Below are 13,805 nucleotides of genomic sequence, written 5' to 3'. Positions count from 1 at the left end.
TTCATTTTGAAATTTTTGTATTTTTAGTAGAGACAGGGTTTCGCCATGTTGGCCAGGCTGGCCTCGAACTACTGACCTCAGGTGATCCACCCACCTCAGTCTCCCAAAGTGCTAGGATTACAGGTATGAGCCTTTGTATGCAGCCAAGTCTTTCTATTTTTAAGTAGATGAAAGAAAATTACAGGCCAGGCACAATGGCTCACGCCTGTAATCTCAACACTTTGGGAGGCTGAGGCGGGTGAATCACCTGAGGTCAGGAATTCAAGACCAGCCTGGCCAACATGGTGACACCTCGTCACTACTAAAAATACAAAAAAAAAAAAAAAAAAAAAAGCTGGACATGGTGGCGGGCACCTGTAATCCCAGTTACTAGGGAAGCTGAGGCAGAAGAATTGCTTGAAACCAGGAGGCAGAGGTTGCAGCGAGCTGAGATTACACCACTGTACTCGAGGCTAGGTGACAAGAGCGAGACTGCATCTCAAAAAAAGAAAGAAAGAAAGAAAATTAGAGAAGGCCTACAATTTTGAAACACTTAAATCTGGTGGAACATGTAAAATAAATAGGGACAACTTATTTGTATCAAAGAGAGTACCTTGTGACTAGATTGGACAATACAGCAAGATCCTGTCTCTATAAAAATTGAAAAGTAAAAAGAGAGAGTACCTTTAATACAGGCAAAAGGACATTGCCTGTGAAAATACTGGGACTGATATATTTATAATTTTCTTTTCTTTTTTGAGACAGTTTTGCTATTGTTATCCAGGCTGGAGTACAGTGGCATGATCTCCACTCACTGCAATCTCTACCTCCCGGGTTCAAGTGATTCTCCTCCCTCAGCCTCCCGAGTAGCTGGGATTATAAGTGCCCACCACTACACCTGGCTAATTTTTTTTTTTTTTTTTTTGTATTTTTAGTAGAGACAGGAGCTTCATCATGTTGGCTAGGCTAGTCTCGAACTCCTGACCTCAGGTGATCCACCTGCCTCGGCCTCCAAAACTGCTGGGAGTACAGGTATGAGCCACTGTGCCCAGTCTATAATTTTCAATAAGAAAAAAATTAGAATTAAGAATATTCTCCATCTAGCAAAATTTTTCCTGAGCTAACTGGGTACAGCAGCACATATATAAAGTATATTGGCAACTAAAAAAAAATTTTTTTTTTTTTTTTTTGAGACGGAGTCTCGCTCTGTCACCCAGGCTGGAGTGCAGTGGCCGGATCTCAGCTCACTGCAAGCTCCGCCTCCCGGGTTTGCGCCATTCTCCTGCCTCAGCCTCCCGAGTAGCTGGGACTACAGGCGCCCACCACCTCGCCCAGCTAGTTTTTTGTATTTTTTTTAGTAGAGACGGGGTTTCACCGCATTAGCCAGGATGGTCTCGATCTCCTGACCTCGTGATCCGCCCGTCTCGGCCTCCCAAAGTGCTGGGATTACAGGCTTGAGCCACCGCGCCCGGCCGGCAACTAAAAATATTTTACAGAGAAGCATCAACTGTGGAAGTTAACAACCACAAAGTATAAAATGTAACTGTAAAATATTGCAGTTTTATGAAAAAATTAAAACTAGTAAAACCATATGGAACATCATTATATGATTCAGAAAAGTATCAGTGACACAATATTAGTGACATATTTGACCGAGAAACTGATAAAAATATAGTTATTACCAAAAATACTTTGTTTTTAAATATTCAACTGAAGTCCATGTAAAAACTTTGTTATAATGTACAACAAAATGTTTTATAAATTGTTTTTGAAAAAAGAGTTTAAATGGAGCTATTTTATTGATCTACTAATGCAATAAAAACTATTTTAATGGTTGAAAAAGTAAATATTCCAAAAATATATCAAATTTTAAATATTTGTAGTACCCCCTTTCATTCTCAAAAATGTACCAGTTTGAATGAAAAATTATACAGTAATCTACTTAGTTATGACAAAAGTATAAATACTTTGCTAAAGAAAGCAAATTAAATATGTTCCCTCAATAACAAAACGTTAATTTTAAGTGGATGTTTCAAATACAGGGAAAAAAAAAAACCTCACACAGTAAGAAATCCTGATCTTCAAACTGTGCCTTAAAAATCCTCACATTACAGGTTCATTGGTTACTACCTAAACACATAGGAGAAGATATTAGCTCACCAAAGTGTTTCTTTTTTTTTTTTTTTTTTTTTTTTTTTTTTTTGAGACGGAGTCTCGCTCTGCCGCCCAGGCTGGAGTGCAGTGGCCGGATCTCAGCTCACTGCAAGCTCCGCCTCCCGGGTTTACGCCATTCTCCGGCCTCAGCCTCCCGAGTAGCTGGGACTACAGGCACCCGCCACCACGCCCGGGTAGTTTTTTGTATTTTTAGTAGAGACGGGGTTTCACTGTGTTAGCCAGGATGGTCTCGATCTCCTGACCTCGTGATCCGCCCGTCTCGGCCTCCCAAAGTGCTGGGATTACAGGCTTGAGCCACCGCGCCCGGCCACCAAAGTGTCTCAAAGTACATCCTGTGCTGATTACTACACTAATGTGATATAGCTAAGTGAGAATGGAAAAAGTCATCCAAAGTGCCAAGTCACTCATCAAGCAAGATGACCAAAGAGTGTTTCTGGTATGTTTCAGTAAAACTGGCTTTTGTTGTTATTGTCGGACTATGAACATGATCACTTTTTAGGCGGGAAAAAAAAAATCACATATAATGAATGAACAGAGGAAAAAAATTGAAAGGCATAGCTTAAATGGTAACAATGATTATCTCTGGATAGCAAGATCATAAATGATTTTTACGTTCTTCTTCATACTACTCTGCAGTCTCTGGAAACTCTTTGAGAATAAACATGTCCTAATTATATAGTAAGAATGAAACAATAAGGCTATTTTCAATCTGGAGAAAAATATAAAAATCCCCAAATCTGATCAGTATACAAAACTGCATGTGAATTTTTAACAATCAAGTTAATTCCTAAAGGAAAACTTTAACTCCAACTGTCAAAATCAAAATCTGACCTTTTACAATTCTGTTATTACAATTTAAAAGCGATTATTTATTCATTACCTGTATCATAAACTCTTACCGGCTGTCACAAAGTTAAATATTCATAAATGTCAGAATTCTTTTGAAAGAGTCCATTGCTATTTCTTACTAGTCTGAAAAATTTAAAGTACCTGTAAACAAGAGATGCTAGAAAGCCAATAAAGTTTTGTAAAAAAAAAACAAAAAACACTCAGACTTTGGTATCAGATAGGCCTATATTCAAAGCCCATTCTACTACTTCTTAGGTATACGATCTTTAATAGCTTATTTTACCTCCTTGAAAAGCCTGTTTCCTGATCTGGTTGGTTTTGAGACAGGGTCCCACTCTGTCCTGGCTGAAGTGCAGTGATACAATCACACTGCTGCCTCAAACTTCTGGGCTTGAGCAATTTTCCCATGTAGCTGGAATTACAGGCATGAGCCAGTACCCCCAGCCTTTCTTCTTCCTTCTTTAGTAATAGTACCCCTAAGCTTTACATATGGACACCTAGCTAAAATCTACATTTCTCAACCTCTCTTGCAATTTCAGTTATTCATCAATGGAATGATAAAAGAAATGTGTCCAACTCTGAGGATGTGCATCTAAAGAGAAAGGAAATGACTTCTGACTCCTAACCCTTCTTGTAAGTGGCTAGAATACAGATATAGGGACAGAATCTGGAGAAGCTATCTTGGATTGAGACAGAAAACATGTTGAGAAAAACACAGTAACATGAGAAAAAAACCCTGAGTCCCTGACACCATCATGAAGCTCCTACAGCACTCTACACCACTTACCCCACTTGGATTGTTACTTGAGATTTGTGATTTTGGTTTAAACCAATATCCTAACTAATGTAAAAAAACGAAGGAACTGCTATTTTTGTAAAGGAAACAAATGTGTTATTATAATTACATATATAGCTATACAAATGTAAATATAATAAACTTTACTAAGAAAAAAATTGTTACAAAAGTATAGCCTAGTATACCATATATCTACATATAGATATCTTTTTTTTTTTTTTTTGAGATAGAGTCTCCCTCTGCCACCCAGGTTAGAGTGCAATGGCGTGATCTCGACTCACTGCAATCTCCGCCTCCCAGGTTCAAGCAATTCTCCAGCCTTAGCCTCCTAGGTAGCTGGGACTACAGATGCACACCACCACGCCCGACTATTTTATTTTTAGTAGAGACAGGGTTTCTCCATGTTGTCCAGGCTGGTCTCAAACTCCTGACCTCAGATGACTAGTACAGCATCTTAAGGTGTTTAGATGGTATTATAATTCCCAGTCATCTGTTTCCCTCTTGTATACACAGAGTATATAGCGTCTCTCTCTTTAAGAGTAGTATTAATATCCCTGCCTGTTGCCATGTGACTTGTAGTGTTTCTCTGTGGGTGTTCCAGGGGTGGGTTTGGCCATATAACTTGTTTTGGCCATTGAATCCGGGAGAAAGTTCCAGTTAAGTAGAAGCTTCAACAGCTGTTGTGTGTTTCTGACAGGTCTTACTGTTTTCTCTCTACCAAGAGAATATGTCACAAATAGGGACTGCTCCTCCAGCCTGCATCCTCAAATGAGAAAGAATCACAGAGCAGAACCATAGCTGATTCCTAGGAAACCTATAATGTGAACAACATATAAACCTTTCTTATTGTAAGCTACTCATATTTTGGCTTGTTTCTTAGTGCAGCATAATCTAGCAAATGTTAACACATAAGTAAATCAAAACCAAAGTGTATCAAGTAGTAATAAAAAAGACCCCAGTTACTAAGGAAATTTATAGGTTAATAATTAAACGTCAAGAATTGTCTCATATGGAATTTCTGGTGTCATTTTTAGGGGAGGGTTATGTGAGAGGAGATGTTAGATAGAGTACACGACTTTGAGAGTACAAGATTCTGTAACACACAAAATGACCCAAAATTTTAAATGATTTATTCTTGTTATAAATGGTTACAGTACAATGTGGAAGGCCAGGCATGGTGGCTCACGCCTGTAATCCCAGCACTTTGGGAGGCCAAAGCAGGCAAATCATGAGCTCAGGAGTTCGAGACCAGCCTGGCCAACACAGTGAAACTCTGTCTCTACTAAAAATACAAAAAAGTAGCAGGGTGTGGTGGCGGGTGCCTATAATCCCAGCTACTTGGGAGGCTGAGGCAGAAGAATCGCTTGAACCCGGGAGGCAGAGGTTGCAGTGAGCCAAGATCACACCATTGCACTCCAGCCTGGGCAACAGTGCAAGACTCCATCTCAAAAAAAAATAGTAAGAAGTGAAAATAAAATAAAGAGACAACCTCTAAAACATAATGCCAATCTTTTCTCAGTTAATCACAAGGTCAGATACGAGGGAGTTGTCAGTGAATAAATCAATAAAATGGAGAGGGGAGTGGGTATGATTATAAAGGGGTAACATAGAGGATTTTGTGACACAGCAAGTCTTTATTTTGATTACGCTTACAGTTACATGAATCCACACATAATAAAACTGCATATGCATAGAACTACACATGCAAACACACTAATGAATATCTATAAAACCGGCAAAATTTAAATGAAGTCTGTGGGTTATACCAATGTCAATTTCCTGTTTTTGCTATTGCTATAGTTATACAAGATGTTACAATTAGGGAAAACTGGATGAAGGGTACATAGGGCCGCTCTGTACTACTTTTTGCAACTTCCCATGAAAAGGAAATATTGAAGACCAATGTCAAGTAGAGAGAAGGTGGCAAATCAGACAGTAAGAACACTGTGCAATGGCAAACCGGGGCTAGGTAGTAAAAGGAAGACAAAGGAATAGATTTTATTCCTTCAAATAAACCACTCTTTTTAGTTTTGCTATTTAAAACTCTTTTTTAAATGAGTAACAGTGCAGTGATAGTTAAAATAAAAATTAGTCTCTTAATGCACACAATTTTCTGTAATTTTCCATAAAATTATTTCTGACATATTAACACACAAAAATTCAACTACTTAGAATTCCACCTTCTATTACTCCATTTTCAAGAGGGCTGAGGAATCAGAATGGTGACTAGCCACCACAGCCTTTCAACTCCCACCTCAACCACCACCACCACCCTTTAAGGGTAGAATAGCAACTCCTAAGGCCAAAGTACTAAATGAATACACCAAGAAGAGTCTATGTTTTTATACACGTAAGTTTACAGTTTGCAAGAGAGAATATTTAGAAGCTTCTGACAGGCTATCAACATCTAGAAAAGGCTTGTATATTTTACAACGTAAAAGAAAACAGGATGAAAACTAAGAGTAAACAGAAGAATGAAAAATAGTAAGGAGCAATAGTGATTAACAGTAATGCAAACTGACAAGGAAAATAGAAACCAGAAGCTGTTTGAAAAAAGCCAGTAATAAGAGAAATCTGAGAAAGGAGAACAACTCTAAAGCTAGGATGGATGGTGTGGGGAGGCAGAGAAAGGCAAATCACCTGGGCAGTCCTCACCTTTAGGGCTGGGGAGGGTGGGGAGTCAAGGAAACACAAGCAGCCATTTGAGCAGTTCCCTTACAGAAAGCACAGTGCACAGTATTCCTCAGCTCTGTAAATCCCAACTAATTTTTTTTTTTTTTTTGAGACTCTGTGTCGCTCTGTTGCCCAGCTTGGAGTACGGTGGCACAATCTCCACTCACCGCAGCCTCCACCTCTGGGGCTCAAGTGATTCTTCCTCCAGCCTCCTAAGTAGCTGGGACTACACCCAGCTAATTTTTGTATTTTTTGTAGAGACAGATTTTCACCATGTTGCCTAGGCTGGTCTCAAACTCCTGGATTCAAGTGATCCACCTGCCTCGGCCTCCCAAAGTGCTGAGATTACAGGCATGAGCCACCGTGCCTGACTCTCATTTAATAACTTAATAGACACAAACTGGATGCTTTCTAGGCACACGACAATAGGTTAAGGTATATGGAGTTAAAATAATCAGATAGGGCTCCTGCCTTCAAGAGCTTAAATTCTAGTAAAAATTGTAATTATACATTCTGCAAACATGCTAACATCTCATGTTTGTTCCATAACAAAACATTACAAATTGACTCAGCAGGCAAAGACCTAGAAATACCGTAACTACAGTATTCTAAAGAAAGTTTTCAAAGTCCAAATAAAAAAATATATTTGCTTTGGAGATTCATTTCTTTCAAAAATGAAAGAAGGGACTTTGGAAAAGACAAAAGAATTTCAAAAAGATAGTACAGAAAATACTACTGAAAAACAAAGGATGTAAAGACCATACCAGCAACTCAAACCAGTAATAGGCTAGTTTTTAACTGAATACAATTCAATTTGATCAAAAATCTAGGTGACATAGAGACAGAATGAAAACAAAGTATAGCTTTGGTCTTTCATCAGAAGACTTAGTGAGCCCTATATATCTCATTCTAGGTAGGCCAAAAAAACAAACAAACAAAAAAAAAAAAAAAAAAAAAACCAGTGGAAGAAGCATGATCTTTAGGCATGAATGACTAATATACAAATTTATAAAAATCCTCTCACCTCCTTTGTAGCCCCCTCAAATGGCAGCTGTCAGGTTTCAACAACCTGCCTATCTCAGGTTTTAGAAATGTGAATAAACTTCTCTGCTCACCAGCAGATTGTCCACATTACACTATTTAACTTTTCTATTCTATTCTATTCTATTCTATTCTATTCTATTCTATTCTATTCTATTTTTGAGACGGAGTATCGCTCTGTCATCCAGGCTGTAGTGCAGTGGCGCGATCTCTGCTCACTGCAAGCTCCGTCTCCCTGGTTCATGCCATTCTCCTGCCTCAGCCTCCCGAGTAGCTGGGATTACAGACGCCTGCCACTACGCCCGGCTAATTTTTTGTATTTTCAGTAGAGACGGGGTTTCACCGTGTTAGCCAGGATGGTCTCGATCTCCTGACCTCGTGATCCGCCCGACTTGGCCTCCCAAAGTGCTGGGATTACAGGCGTGAGCCACCGCCGGTCGTTGTAGTAAATCGGCCGGGCATGGTGGCTCACGCCTATAATCCCAGCACTTTGGGAGGCCGAGGCCGGCGGATCACAAGGTCAGGAGTTTGAAACCATCCTGCCTAACACGGTGAAATCCCGTCTCTACTAAAAACACACACACACACACACACACACACACACACACACACACACACACACACACAAAATACCGGGCGTGGTGGCGGGCGCCTGTAGTCCCAGCAACTCGGGAGGCTGAGGCAGAATGGCGTGAATCCGGGAGGCGGAGCTTACAGTGAGCCGAGATCGGGCCACTACACTCCAGCCTGGGTGACAGAGCGAGACTCCATCTCAAAAAAAAAAAGAGAAAACTCCTCTTGTAGCTTCTGTGACATTATTCTCTCCTGGATTTTCTCCCTTTGGCTGATGGAACTCTGTTTTTATAGGCTCTTGTTCTACCACATGGCTTGTGAATATTAGTGTCCCTTCCTTACCCAGGTTTTCATCTCACTTTGATTCAAGTAGTTTCAACATTCATTTAACAACTATTTATTGAACACCTACTCTATACCAAGCTCTTTGCTCAGTGTTTGGGAGAAAGCAGTGAAAAAGCCCTGCTCTTGCGGACCTTATACAGTAGTGAGGGGAGACAGACAGCAACAATTTAAAAAGCAGATACTGGCCGGCGCGGAGGCTCACGCCTGTAATCCCAGCACTTTGGAAGGCCGAGGTGGGTGGATCATGAGGTCAGGAGATTCTGGCTAACACGGTGAAACCCCGTCTCTACTAAAAATACAAAAAAAAAAAGTAGCCGGGCATGGTGGCAGGTGCCTGTAGTCCCAGCTACTCAGGAGGCTGAGGCAGGAGAATGGTGCGAACCCAGGAGGCGGAGCTTGCAGTGAGCTGAGATCTCGCCATTGCACTCTAGCCTAGGCGGCAGAGCGAGACTCCGTCTCAAAATAAATAAATAAATAAAAATAAAGCTCTATTCTTTTGAGGCTCTTTTCTCTTTTTTTGCCGGGGGAGGGGAGGTGGGGGGACAGAGTCTGGCTCTGTCGCCCAGGCTGGAGTGCAATGGCTCACTGCAACCTCTGCCTTCTGGGTTCAAGCGATTCTCCTGCCTCAGCCTCCCGAGTAGCCACATTACAGGCGTGCGCCACCACGCAGCTAATTTTTGTATTTTTTTTAGTAGAGACGGGGTTTTACTATGTTGGCGAGGCTGGTCACAAACTCCTGACCTCAGGTGATCTACCTGCCTCGGCCTCCCAAAGTGCTGGGATTACAGGTATGAGCCACCGCCGCACCCAGCCAAGGCTCTTAACTTTCAACTAAATTACTCTCTCCTCTTCCTTTTCATGTTAACTTTCAACCTCCTGGTCTCTACCTCATTCATCTAAGACTTTGATGGCTCACTGTCATCTTCTCTACCCCAACCCTACATCAAATTTAGTAATTTCAATTATCAATTTGCACAACCCATCCACAGCCTGGCTTCTTACTTCCTTGACCTCTTTAACTTCAAGAACCTCTCCAAAACACAGGATCAACAGTGTACACATATATTATGTCCCAGTCACCCTCCTTATCCCATAGTAAAATCCTTCCTTGCCCTTTTATCTTCACTCAAAAGTGCTCCACCTCCTAAATCACTATTTCAAGCACCTTCTCCTCCAACCACAACCTCTTCTTCCAGATTATCATCCTTTGACCTCTATAAAACCTCTTATCCATGGGCCCAAAAGACTTTGATCCCTCAAGCCCTCTCTATTTTACTTTCCCTTCCACCTTATTCAGTTTAGATTCTATGATTCATCATTTCAATAATCCTCCTGCCAATAACCTAAATTCCCTTGCTCCTCTTGTCTTGTGACACCAATATAGCAAAATCCCAAACCTGAACAAACCCATCTAACAACTTTTCTTTGATGCTGCAGCTGAGAAAGTCACTGAACAAGGTAGACCACTATTATAAATTCATGATCACTGTATCAGTTCACAAGGGCCATAACAAAGTACCACAAACTAGATAGCTCAGAACAGAAATTTACTGTCTCACAATCTGGAAGCCAGAAGGCATTAGGAAAGGATCTGTTCCAGGCCTCTCTCCTACTCTTGCTAGTTCCTTGGCTTGTGGCAGCCTACCTCCAATCTTCCCATGCCATTATCCCTGTGTGTATGTCCGCATTCAAATTTCCCTTTTTATAAGAATGCCAGTCATACTGGATCTGTGCCCCACTCTACTTCACATAACCTTAGCTAATTATATCTGCAACAATGTTATATCCAAGTAAGGTCACATTCTCCAGTACTGGGGAATTTTCAAGGGACACAATTCAACTCATAACAATCAGTAACCTCAATTATTTCTGGCAAACCTACTTTTAAACTCATTCTCCACAGCAACTATGTCAGGGCAGGACCTATTAGAAAGGAGGTACTCTTTTCCACTGGACTTGAAATTATAAAGCATGTAAGCCTGAAGCTTTATAATCATCTCAGTTCTACAACAGTAATGACAGTAATAACTTAAAAAGTGGGAAAGATGGCAAGTCCTCAGGGTTTACTGCTGCCACCCAACTGGGTGGGATGATTAATAACCCAGAAAAAACAGCTTTGATTAGTAAAACGTGACATGGACTAGTCAAAGGTAAATAAGCATGCCAATATTTATACAAACAAATGAAGAGCAGCTTATTCAAGGAGAAAAATACAAGCTCTGCACAAATTAGACCAAAAAATTTTTCAATCAGTAATCAAATGTTGCTTTTTAAAATGGCAAGTTAAACTGTAAAGCATGAATTTAAATAGCACATTTTAAAATCATACACACAGTGTTTCACAGTTTCATAACAAATAGCATATATTGAATCTCATTAAGCATTTCCTATACTCCAAGTACTAGTCTAAGCACTTACACACTAAGCCCATTTAACCTGAGGCACATACTATTATACCCATTTAACAGATGAGGAAAATAAGACATTTATACAAACATGTGTAAGACATTAACTGAGTAACTGACTCAAAGTTACACGCCTAGTTAAGTGTTGGTAACAGGATTCAAATCCAAGAAGTCTGATTCCAGGACTTTCACTCTTAATCATTAGGTTTGTTGCCTTTATAATCAATGTTATTATTTTCCCCATTATCGTACTAAGCTCTTTCATATGAATTGTAACATTTGAACTTGATAACACTCAAAGAAGTAAACCATATTCCCCCAATTCTGAGAAACCTTTAGTTGTAAGTGCCACCTTCCATTTAACAAAAATATTACCAAAATGAACAGATAATTTAAAAGAATACTTTTTATTCACTTACAATTGCATACATTTATTCACCATTTTCCCCTAGTATCATAATCAAATATTAAGTCAAAGCTTTCTTCACATTCAAAATCTGAAGATTCTTCTGAACTGCTTTGGCAATTATGCCCAGAATCAGACAGACTTGCTGCTTCATATAATTTAGGCCTCACTTCTAACACTGATCTCTTCAGCATAAAGAAATATTTTAAAATACAGCAGTTTTGTTATATTTCCTTTTTTCTATTTGTTTAAACTTAATTTTAAAAATTCACTCCATCACAGTCAGAACTCGAGTAACAGTCATTTGATAACATATGATAAACTTCTCATTTAGCTTTTAAAATTCTATAATATTCTCCAAGAGTGTAACAATTACTGCTATCTGATGTCTACTATGTGACATATGACAGTGAACACTTCAATTCTGAGTTCTAGAATTTCTTTTCAGTGCCCTGTACCCTGAATGGTGCTTGACACATAGAAGATAATACATATTTTGTTAAGTGAACAAAAATGAAAGAATAAAATGAGTAACTGAAGAACAAGAAATCTTCTGCATTCTGCATACAGAAAAAAAGCTACTCAATGTTACATATAGAATATTTTTTAGAAGACACTTAGGAGTTCAAATTTAAGTTAAAATTCAACTTCATGTAGTTCTACAAATGCAACTCAACTGAAGTAATCATTTGATGAATACTTCTATGTACTACCAAGTACCTACATGCAGAGCAATGACGACTGCCATCACAACTAACTCCTCTAACCAGTCAGCTAGCAAATTTCTTTTGTCATTGTCATCCATTTTAAGAGGCAGAAAAATAAAACAGGGTCATATTAAAATTGAGAGGAAAATCCCTTTTTCAGATGAGATAAACTTACAAGGAAAAAGATAACTTGTCCGAAGTCACAAAAAAGTTAATCATACCAAACTCAAAGAAAAAACTGAATATGACCTAATGCCCTCGAAATGATATATGGATATGGTGAATATGATGCACATTTCATTTATGAGCATACAATGAAGGGTGAGAAGCACTCATTAATCAGTCAAGCAAGGCAGCTTGAATAGGCCCACACCCAATTCATGCATCTTAGAAGTATCATGACATATAAATATTCATTAAATCACACATATCTTTGCAATGGTCCTCTGGCAGCAGCGAAAAATATCACTTAAATCAGCCACTTAAAATTTTAGTATGAGGCACCGTGGCTCACGCCTGTAATTCCAGCACTTTGGGAGGTCAAGGCGGGCGGATCACGAGGTCAAGAGATGGAGACCATCCTGGCCAACATGGTGAAACACCATCTCTACTAAAAATACAAAAATTAGCTGGGCATGGTGGTGCGTGCCTGTAGTCCTAGCTACTTGGGAGGCTGAGACAGGAGAAATGCCTGAACACAGGAGGCAGAGGTTGCAGTGAGCCGAGATCATGCCACTGTACTCCAGCCTGGTGACAGAGCGAGACCATGTCTCAAAAAAAAAAAAAATTGGTGTATATTGTGAAGTATAAAGGTGATAGAGATTCAAATAATGACACAGAGACTTATAATTAAGAAAAAAAACTTAAATCCCTTTTCCAACTAGTCAATAAGATAACAATGTCACTTCTCTATATTTGGATTTTATGCTTTTATCCTCAAAATATTCTGCCTGACCATTGATAAATTCACTTATCCAACTCATAAAAGATACAATGGAACAAAGAGACCTAAAGAAACACCCACATTCCCATATATTTCAAATGATTCATAAATTTTCATTGATGATATGATCTTAGGTAGGGTGCTCAGTAGTATCAATGTTGTGTAACCATCACCAGTTGGTCCCCAATTTACAATGGTTCAACTTAATGATTTTTTAACTTTATGACAGTACAAAAGCAATAAGCATTCAGTAGAAACCATACTTCAAGTACCCATACAACCATTGTTTTTCACTTTCAGTACAGTATTCAATAAATTACATGAGATGTTCAAAATTTTATTATAAAACAGGCTTTGTGTTAGATGATTTTGCCCAATTATAGGCTAATTTAAGTGTTCTAAGCACATTTAGGGTAGGCTAGACTAAGCTATGTTTGGAAAGTTAGGCATGTTGAATGCATTTCTGACTTTTCCACTTACTATGGGTTTATCAAGATGCAACCCTATGGTAAGTTGAGAAGCATCTGTATTTATTTCCAGATTTTTTTCATCTTTGTACTCATTATACAAAAGCTCCTCATTCCTCTCTCCCCCAATCACCTGGTAAACACATTTCTACTTCTGTCTTTATGAATTTGCCTGTTTTGAATGCCTTATTGCTACGGTTTGAATGTTTGTGTCCTCAAAAAATTCATGTTGAAACTTAATCTCCAATGCAATAGTATTAAGAGGTGGGGCCATTAAGGGGTGATAAAGTCATAAGGGCAATGCAGTTTAGGTACTTATCACAAGAGTCCTCACAGCACTTGCCTTTTTTTGCCCTTCCTTCTCTTCTACCATGTGAGGACACAGCATTCATCCCTTTTTCGCCCTTCTACCATATGAGGATGCAGTAAGAAGCATCATCTTGGAA

At 39.2% G+C, this 13,805-nt stretch overlaps 1 protein-coding gene across 20 annotated transcripts in view; it reads right to left on the bottom strand.

Moving 5' to 3' along the window:
* EPS15 (epidermal growth factor receptor pathway substrate 15) overlaps window positions 1-13,805 on the bottom strand; it is a 161,741-nt gene that overhangs the window by 126,636 nt on the left and 21,300 nt on the right. For 5 of the 20 annotated variants that reach the window (XM_074006967.1, XM_074006985.1, XM_074006961.1 and 2 more), the window contains exon 2: window positions 355-477. The exons of the other annotated variants lie outside the window; for them this stretch is intronic. The gene's annotated coding sequence lies outside the window, so the exon portion shown is untranslated. The remainder of the gene's footprint in view (window positions 1-354; window positions 478-13,805) is intronic. 20 annotated transcript variants of the gene reach the window in all.

The sequence above is a fragment of the Macaca fascicularis genome, chromosome 1 (assembly GCF_037993035.2).
Source record: "Macaca fascicularis isolate 582-1 chromosome 1, T2T-MFA8v1.1".
NCBI classification, from domain to species: Eukaryota; Metazoa; Chordata; class Mammalia; order Primates; family Cercopithecidae; genus Macaca; species Macaca fascicularis.
The sequence above is the reverse complement of the archived record's forward strand: the minus strand, read 5'-3'. Positions and strand labels throughout refer to the sequence as shown.